Consider the following 10,000-nt stretch of genomic DNA (forward strand, 5'->3'; position numbering starts at 1 on the left):
CCAAGAGAACTAACATGGTATCTATATCAATTACAGGTATAAACGGCCAAAATTCAAATTTAAGCCCCACTTCATGCTCCATACATCCTTTATTAATTTTTTCCCTTCCATCCGACTCAGGTTATCAATAAGCTGACCTCATATGGAGATCATGTAATGTATATGCACGAAGATCTGTGCTCTCTGTCAATCTTAGTCTATGTAAATAAGACAAAAACAATATATCATTTATATACAGTATACACGCATATAAAGCTTGACCACTAAAGTATGGAAGAATAAGGTGAATATCTACATTGCTTTAGAAACAGTAATATTTACTGGCTTTCATATAAATTTTGGAACTTCATATCTGCAAAGCCAATTGCATTTTCATTACACAGTTATCACTAGAATATTTTGGGACTACGGTAACAATCTTCATTAACATATCAAATAATATGTAAGAAAATGCTTTTCTCATGGATGTACTTTTATGGTTTTATACAAAATTGATCTGATAATCTTAGATTTCCCATTAAAAAATATTAATAAACTACCATAGACGGATAACTGTTCTTTACAATTTGTCCAATGATCATCAAAATATTCAAAGCTTTTAATACCATGGTAATTATATCATTTTTAACTGGAGTACAGTAGACTCATTTTGAATGAAAATACTAAAACTATGATCATCAGTAGATAAAATCATCATCTTGGATAACATTTACTACTCCAAGGCTCAAAAATGAGATGAGATGGACAAACAAATGAGACGAATTCTTAAATATTTTCATAAGAACGAAACATCATACATGTCTTGGGTGTCAAATTCCAAGACTCGTGTGGAGAAAATATTTTGATCTCACAACCTTGATAGCAAATCAAATCACGCTTACAGTACATTTAAGCATCGAGGACTGACATATAACCTTATGAGTGAGATACCTTTTGAGCTGATACCCTAAAGAATTTCAGGATGAATGGTATAAAAAGTCGGATGTAGTTATAGTCGGAATCAAAGTAGATACTTAGGCAATATATTAAAAGAACGGTTTATAGATACTTAGGCAATATATTAAAAGAACGGTTTATAGATACTTAGGCAATATATTAAAAGAACGGTTTATAGATACTTAGGCAATATATTAAAAGAACGGTTTATAAGTATGAAATAAGAGGAGTAACAGCAGTTGATTTGAGAAAGAAACACCAACACTTTTGTCTATACTCTTGGCTAATATTGGCTTAATTGGCTCTGGTCTACAAATTACTGCATTTTCAACTAAAAAATTTTGATAATCTTAAAAATTTTACTCAAGAGACTGGAAACATAAGCCTAACGTAAGCAGTAAAGTTTACATATTACTAGGATCAGATTGTGTAGCAAAGGAAGATGTGGAAATTAATTTGAAAAAGATTTTTTTTTTTTTTTTTTTTAGAAAATTGTTGTCGAATTCGGTCACAGTGAAGATGACCAAAAATATGTATATGTAATGCTAATAAGGTTGAATCCCCACCCGACCCCCCCCCCCCCCCAAAAAAAAAACACTAAATAATAACTTTATCTATATATTTACTTATTGGAATGTTGTACCTTATAAACACGTTATATTTCAACGTCAAATAGTAATTTCTTACCAATGAAAAAGACATGAATATCTTTCTACGTAAACATTTTCAAGAATATAAAACCTATTTAAAACTGGAAAATACCAGTATATGACATTTGTATACCACTCTTGATTATCAATGGAAATAAATCATTTAAAAGTCAGCTTTTAAGTATATCTATTGCAATAGGAAATTCGCTGAGACATTAAAGAATGTTTTATTTCTTAATAAGATTAAATGACTCTTAAGATAATTATTTCAAGACATACAATGTTTTCAAATGCACAAAAGAAAATATGTTAGCTATATATTTTGGTTAAATGGAAAGAAAGTTATCTAAACTTTTCCTTTCATGCTCAAATAGCAACAGCTGTAAGATTCAAAATCAACAGCTGTAACAATAATGATCATAATAATATTTGCCCACGGGTAAATTCGAGGGACTTCAACAAAGTTTAAAATCTTAAAACACTGAATAAGTAACAAACGTTGTCTGAAAACATTTAGCAGGACATAACATTTAGAAAATTTAAGAATGGGCCAGCATAAGCAGGTTAAGTGAATAGAAATCAGAGATTTTGATAGAATAGTCAAATTTCCATGTATCTATCATGAACTACTCAGATTGTTCATTATTCCCTGACTAAATATTCTAAATTAGGAGTTGAATGTGAATAGCTCTTCAGTATCGGACATTCTCCCGTTATAAAATACCTATGGAGATGTAATCCTGAGTCGCCAAAACAACGTAATCATTTGTTTACGAGGGAACAGAAAATTAGAGGGCATGAAATGAAATTTAGATAGAATGATAAAATGGAATTATGGTGATGTTTAAAATCCACAAGGGAAAAGAGTACAGGCCTTAATGGAAAATACTCAAATACGCAGTAAAAATACTAAACGAAAAGAAATCATATATAAATGCCTTTATTATGAACTTAAATCATGATGTTTGGAACGTTATTTAAACCCAAAGAGCAAACATGTTTCACATATCAAAACGAAATAAAAGATCTTTCATCTTTATCTTTAAGTGCCTTTCATAGTTCATTCAGATGTAGACAATATACTTTATGTTTGAATATACATGAGTATGATGATACATTTGACATGTTTTGAAAGAGCTGCGGTGATATAAGAACTTAGAATATCAGTCTCAAAATTGAGCTTCTAACTCCAAACGCGCGCGCGCACACACACACACACACACACACACATATATATATATATATATATATATATATATATATATATATATATATATATATATAAATATATATATATGCATATATATAATGTATATATATGTATATACAGTATATATATATATATATATATATATATATATATATATATATATATATATATATATATATATATATGAATATATACATATGTGTTTGAGAGAGAGAGAGAGAGAGAGAGAGAGAGAGAGAGAGAGAGAGAGAGAGAGAGAGAGAGAGAGAGAGAGAGAGAGAGTTTATGCTTGAAATCATTATCATCTTTATAAAAGGACAAGAGCAACCGAGGAAAAAGACAGGATAATCTTGAATGCAGGTCAGTATTGTCAATCAATAAAAAAACATCCACGGAAATAATATATCATATAAATAGTCAGAATAATAGACAATATTTTGAAACTTCAAGAAATGTCAATAAAATGCCATTTGCTAATTAATCTAATTACCAACCAGTTTTAGATTCAAGGAAAATAATAATGCTGATGCTTTTCTTATATCATGTTAGAATAAAAAACACTATTTGATTTAATTAACTAATAAAATTATATTTCTTACAGTTTAGAACTGATTATTTATTGATTATGTATACATCTGCAGCTCAGAATACTTTTAACCTCACCAGAAAGGACTGTCAGTACCAAGAGAAATTTTAATGAAATTGATTAGGGAAATATAACACAATAAATGGATTATTTAAGCCAAGAAAATCCTACAGCTGTATTGCTCAATGGTTAATGTTTGCTAATACCTGGGGTGTGCTTCCTTGCTTAGGATATGTCTAAAATACACTAGGGAGTATTAGAGAAAAGATGAACCGCATTATGATATTACTTGATACTAAATGCAATGAAGTAATAACAAGATTTTCAAATAAAGGAAATTGCCTGACGACCTACAGCGTGTAGTACAGTATATATAAAAATCATAAGTAAATTGCATGATACTTACATAAGGGCACATTTAAGGAAATGGGAGCAAAAAATTATCATGTTGTTTCAAACTATATTCCTTTATTATATGTTTGCTTCCCATCGAGTTAAGGCAGCAAGGCCTATCCCAGTCTCTCCATCACATGCACACTTTATCTATCTATCTATCTATCTATCTATCTATCTATATATATATATATATATATATATATATATATATAATATATATATATATATATATATATATATCATTATCATCAGCCATTACTAAGCCACTCCAAAAGAAATGCTCAGATGTGTCTGTTAATGGTCTTTCTGAGCCAGTCCACAACCACAAACATTCTTAGTTCGTTAACCCATCGTCTTCTCTTCCTTGTCATACTTCTTTTACAATCTCTAGAGATCCATTCTGTTATTCTTACAGTAAATCTATTGTCTGTCATTCTCATTATATGTCTTGTCCATGTCCATTTATTTTTCTAACAATTTGTGTGATTATCCTCTACTTAAGTTTACTCTCGAATCCATGTTACTCTTTTTCTGTCTCTAATTATTTCCATCATTATTCTTTCCATGGCCCTTTGAATTGTAACTATTTTAGGTTCTAAGTCTTTAATAAGGCTCCAAGTTTCTCATGCATAAGTTAATATTGGTAGGACTATGTCATTATATATTTTTCTTTTTAAAGAGAGTGTTATTTTACTTTCATAATCTTTTGTTTACCAAATGCTCTACACCCCATGCTTACCCTTCTTTCAATTTCAACATAAGCCCTTTCTATGCCCTCCTCTCATCCTCCTTCCAAGCACACTTTTTACAAACGTATTTTTATCGATTGCCTCCAGACACCCGAATCACTTCAAAATATTGTAATCAAAGATTAACCTATACCAGCCTTAACCTTTGTGTTTTCAGTCACGATCAGCATCCCCACCATATCCAGAAAGGAGAGTAGTTAATAATCCCTTCAAATATTGTTACCTTGAATTCCATATGCAATTGAAGCCACCTACACAACACTTCACAAATCCAATAACCTTTCTTGCTTCTCCTATTATATAACCCGCACTCTCTCATCTTGACATGGAACATACCATTTACTTCAAGATACGTGTTCAAATCAACCAATTGTATTTTTACACCATCCATGCTAGCTAACAATCTTCATCGTTTCATTTACTGCCATTACCTTCCTCTTGTTCATATCTACTTTCAACTTTCTCCTCATGTAAACAAACTTTTTTTTTTTAGCAGATTCTGTAGTTTTTCTTCACTATCCCTAGACTTCATAAAATCATCTACAAATATAATATATTTCATATCACAATAACAACTAATTTTACTGACCGTTTATATACGTAAAACTTCTATTACTGAAATTTAAGCGGAATATACAACATAAATGGAGTATATAACAATGAATGTATATCTTTTCATGTTGATGCGAATGTGTTTATTTGTTTTTTAATGTTATGACATTTACAGGAATTGCATACAGCGCTTATCTGATTTTGAGGGTGTCAAATTGAGACCCAAATCAACTGAGTATTTCTGTGATCTGAGATTATTAAGATTATTTCATTATGGATAATGTTTTATAGTTTCTTGTTGTACACAAGAACATACTGAATCTTTCTTACTTACACGAAAACCTTTCAGTGTTATAATCCTTTACTACATAGTTCGTAATAAAGTAATTTAGTCATAACTCTTTTGAATGCCATAACTACATCACAAATTACTTCTTTGTTATAACAATGTGTGACCAACTGCCTTTTTTTTTTTTTTTTTTTTTTTTTTGCATAGAATCCAGCCTGATGTGCACCTTCCAGGATTCCTAGATTTCAGAGAATATAAGGCGAACGCAAATGATAATCTGACAGAGTTCCTGCTAAATCTCAATAATCTAAATAACTTTAAAATATAAACCTTTTTAAGACTGGGGGATTGCACGAATGATCTCCTGCTTCAGACATAGAAAATTTATGAAAACAGAGTTTCACATTTTATTTACGATTTTCTCTTGCGTCAGACCAACCTCAAGGAAATATCTTAATCTTATCCATTAGTGCTGGATTAATTCGTAATTACCAGCTTCGAAATATATTATTTTCGTCAGAGGCAAGAACTTCGAAATATATTTTTTAAAAATATATTCCTGTTCACTTACCCACTTGATCTTATATCTAATCATCATTTACGCTAGAAGCAAGCATTTCGAAATATATATCTAAAATATATATTACTGTTCACTTATCCACTTGATTTTATCTTTAATCATAATTTTTGTCAGAGGCAAGAAATTAAAAATATATTTAAAAAAAATATATATTACTGTTCACTTACCCACTTGATTTTATCTTTAATCATCATTTTTGTCAGAGGCAAGAAATTAAAATTATATTTAAAAAAAATATATATATTACTGTTCACTCACCCACTTGATTTTATATCTGATCATAATTTGAATTTTGCCTGACTCTGTATGGCTATTATTAACCTTCAGTTCTCTAGAAACTTAAAATATTAAAAGGGAACATATACTGGGAACTAATTTAGATACAAGTGGATTTTTAGCATTAAAAACAATGTTTCAATACAAATTTCTAATCCTTATCAAAAACTATTGCAAAAAGTATTATCAGTATTTCTAGAACCTATCTAATAATAAACATTCTTTCGCCTCAAATAAATTCTTTGATAACACAATAAAGTTTAAATAGTCGTTTAACAGATCAGTTTTTATATTTTAGGAAGTATTTTGGAAACATATTATCAATTTAAGACGCAAATATAAAATGCTTATGTTAAAATGAAGAGCCGAAGCTGCAAGCATGGACATCCCTTGACATACATCAGTTATTTACAACATTGCTTCTCATCAATGTCGGAATATAATTCAAATAAAATTAGGCTCACCTAATAACATACCCACTATCATTCAGGAATAACATATGGTCATATTCACGAAATTATGCTTTTGTAAAGGAAAAAGTACATTACAATGTATTAGTCTAAAATATATAACCATATACGCAAGATAATATTTTTTTATATAATAAATTACAGTCTCGAGTCGTAAAGCTTAATTGTCAAGTATAGTAAGCTACTACTGTATTTCCAAAATGACTCCTTTCTCCAGAGCACATTATATTGCCATAGATGAATGCTACTACTGTATTTCCAAAATGACTCCTTTCTCAGGAGCATATTATATTGCCATAGATGAATGCTACTACTGTATTTCCTAAACGACTCCTTTCTCAAGAGCATATTATATTGCCATAGATAAATGTTACTACTGTATTTCCAAAACGACTCCTTTCTCAAGAGCATATTATATTGCTATAGATGAATGCTACTACTGTATTTCCAAAATGACTCCTTTCTCAAGAGCATATATTGCCATAGATGAATGCTGCTACTGTATTTATAAAATGACTAATTTTTTCAAAAGCATATTATATTGCCACAGATGAATGCTACTACTGTATTTCCAAAATTACTCCTCTCTTAAGAGCATATTATATTGCCATAGATGGATGCTACTACTGTATTTCCAAAATGACTCCTTTCTCAAGAGCATATTATATTGCCACAGATGAATGCTACTACTGTATTTCCAAAATTACTCCTCTCTTAAGAGCATATTATATTGCCATAGATGGATGCTACTACTGTATTTCCAAAATGACTCCTTTCTCAATAGAATATTATATTGCCACAGATGAATGTTACTACTGTATTTCCAAAATGACTCCCTTCTCAAGAGCATATTATATTGCCATAGATGAATCCTACTACTGTATTTAAAAAATTACTCCTTTCTCAAGAGCATATTATATTGCCATGGATGAATGAGACTACTGTATTTCCAAAATGACTTTTCTCAAGAGCATATTATATTACCAGAGATGAATGCTACTACTGTATTTCCAAAATGACATCTTTCTTAAGAGCATATTATATTGCCATGGATGAATATTCGATACTACTGTATTTACAAAATGACTCTTTTGTCAAGAGCATATTATATTACCATAGATGAATGCCATTACTGGATTTCCAAAATGACTACTTTCTCAAGAGCATATTACAATGCCATAGATGAATGTCTAACCATAACTTATAGCCAAATTTGTGAGAAAATTTTTAACATAGCATTTGACAAAGTCAAGTAATAGAATGTAATATGAGGATTTCTGTTTCTATGTTAGTTGCTCCAAATCCAGGGGGTTTTCAAGTAGTAACCAAAATTAAAATCAACAAATCCTAAAGTGAAAGATCCTTCGAGATAGAATTTTTTCACTTTTGTATTTTATTAATCCTACCAAGCTTCAAAAGGATGCCGATTCCATCCCTGTGTGACGAGCATAAGGTTAGCTATATTTCAACGTGTTTCAAGAGTTCATTAAAAAGTGACGCCGTACTCCTATCTCTTGTATGAAGAGTTTTGTTATTACAAACATGCCCTGTAATTCAAAGAGTTCTACAATCGGAGGAAGTTTCATAAATATTTCAGCAGCGTGGCAACATATAGTTTTCAAAGGCTGGGCAAAGCGCGCAATGGCGCAAGCCTGGAAAAATCTCGAATTTGAAAAGGATGAACACAGGTTTTAGCTCCGGCGATCTGAAAACCAGCAGAATCCAAATGGCGATTTTTTTGTGGCCAATTTTTATATATGAATGACGGACACAGTAACGGAACTTCGGTTTGGTAGGAGAGAGAGAGAGAGAGAGAGAGAGAGAGAGAGAGAGAGAGAGAGAGAGAGAGAGAGAGAGAGAGAGAGAGAGAGAGAGAGAGAGAGAGAGAGAGCAGTGATCCTCGATCAAAAACATACGGTTTCTCATGGTGTCTATGGGTGCATGACATATCTGTATATTCTGTCTTTTATATCCAGAAAATGTTTAGCTTTTGTGTTATACAATACTGTATATAATGGTAGGGGGGAGAGAGAGAGAGAGAGAGAGAGAGAGAGAGAGAGAGAGAGAGAGAGAGAGAGAGAGAGAGAGAGAGAGAGAGAGAGAGAGAGAGAGAGCACTGATCCTCGATCAAAAACATATGGTTTCTCATGGTGTCTATGGGTGCATGACATATCTGTATATTCTGTCTTTTATATCCAGAAAATGTTTAGCTTTTGTGTTATACAATACTGTATATAATGTTATATGCACGGATTTTCGAGCGGTTGTTTATAGCTCAATTAAACTGTTATATATGAATATACTGTACGTATACATTAGTGATTCGAGGACAATTTCATATGTATAGATTTTTAATTCTTCATTGCAGTTCAAACAAATTGTTTTATATACAGATTTTCCAATATTCATTTGTACTTCAAGAAAAATCATAAATTTCAATTTTTTTAAATGTTCATTTGAAGTTCAATGAAAATTGTATAAAGCTCCCCATATATAACTTATAACTTATAACTATTTCTTGGATATATTATACATGAGAGACTTTCCAGACGTCAATTGTAATTCAATCCTTTATATATTATAAATTTCCTTATTATGAAAGCTTTCTTTGACAGTTATGAAGTTATATGCTTGTCATATGTAAATATCTATCACATACTGAATTCTACCAAAGGAGCCATAATTGCCATTCATAATTGACATTAAATCATAACTGAAAGAATACAATGAGGTCCCATCTTTTCTAGTTGTCAGCGGGTGTCCGTATCACCATCGATTCAAGAAACCATTTGCCGAGACATAGATGGTGCTTCACTTCGGCAATTTTACGTAACTTACACTATTTTATTATTCACTAGGAACTTGATTGTCTTGATTGGCGCCAAAAAAAAAAAAAAAAAAAAAAAAACTCGTAGGCTAAACTTTGGAAAACGATTATCAAGCCCCTCACAAAAGAACAAAGGTTATATGGATCATACACACACATATATAAATATGTATATATATATATATATATATATACATATATATATATATATATATATATATATTTATATATATATATATATATATATATATATATATATGTGTGTGTGTATGTGTATCTATACATCTATCTATTTATATATATATATATATATATATATATATATATATATATATCTATATATACATATGCGTATGTAAAATATACATATATATATATATATATATATATATATATATATATATATATATATATATATATATATATACTGTCCAGTATATATAGTGTATGTGCCTGCGTATTTGCAAGCTTATGGCACA

Source organism: Palaemon carinicauda, chromosome 36, assembly GCF_036898095.1.
Source record: "Palaemon carinicauda isolate YSFRI2023 chromosome 36, ASM3689809v2, whole genome shotgun sequence".
Classification (NCBI taxonomy): domain Eukaryota; kingdom Metazoa; phylum Arthropoda; class Malacostraca; order Decapoda; family Palaemonidae; genus Palaemon; species Palaemon carinicauda.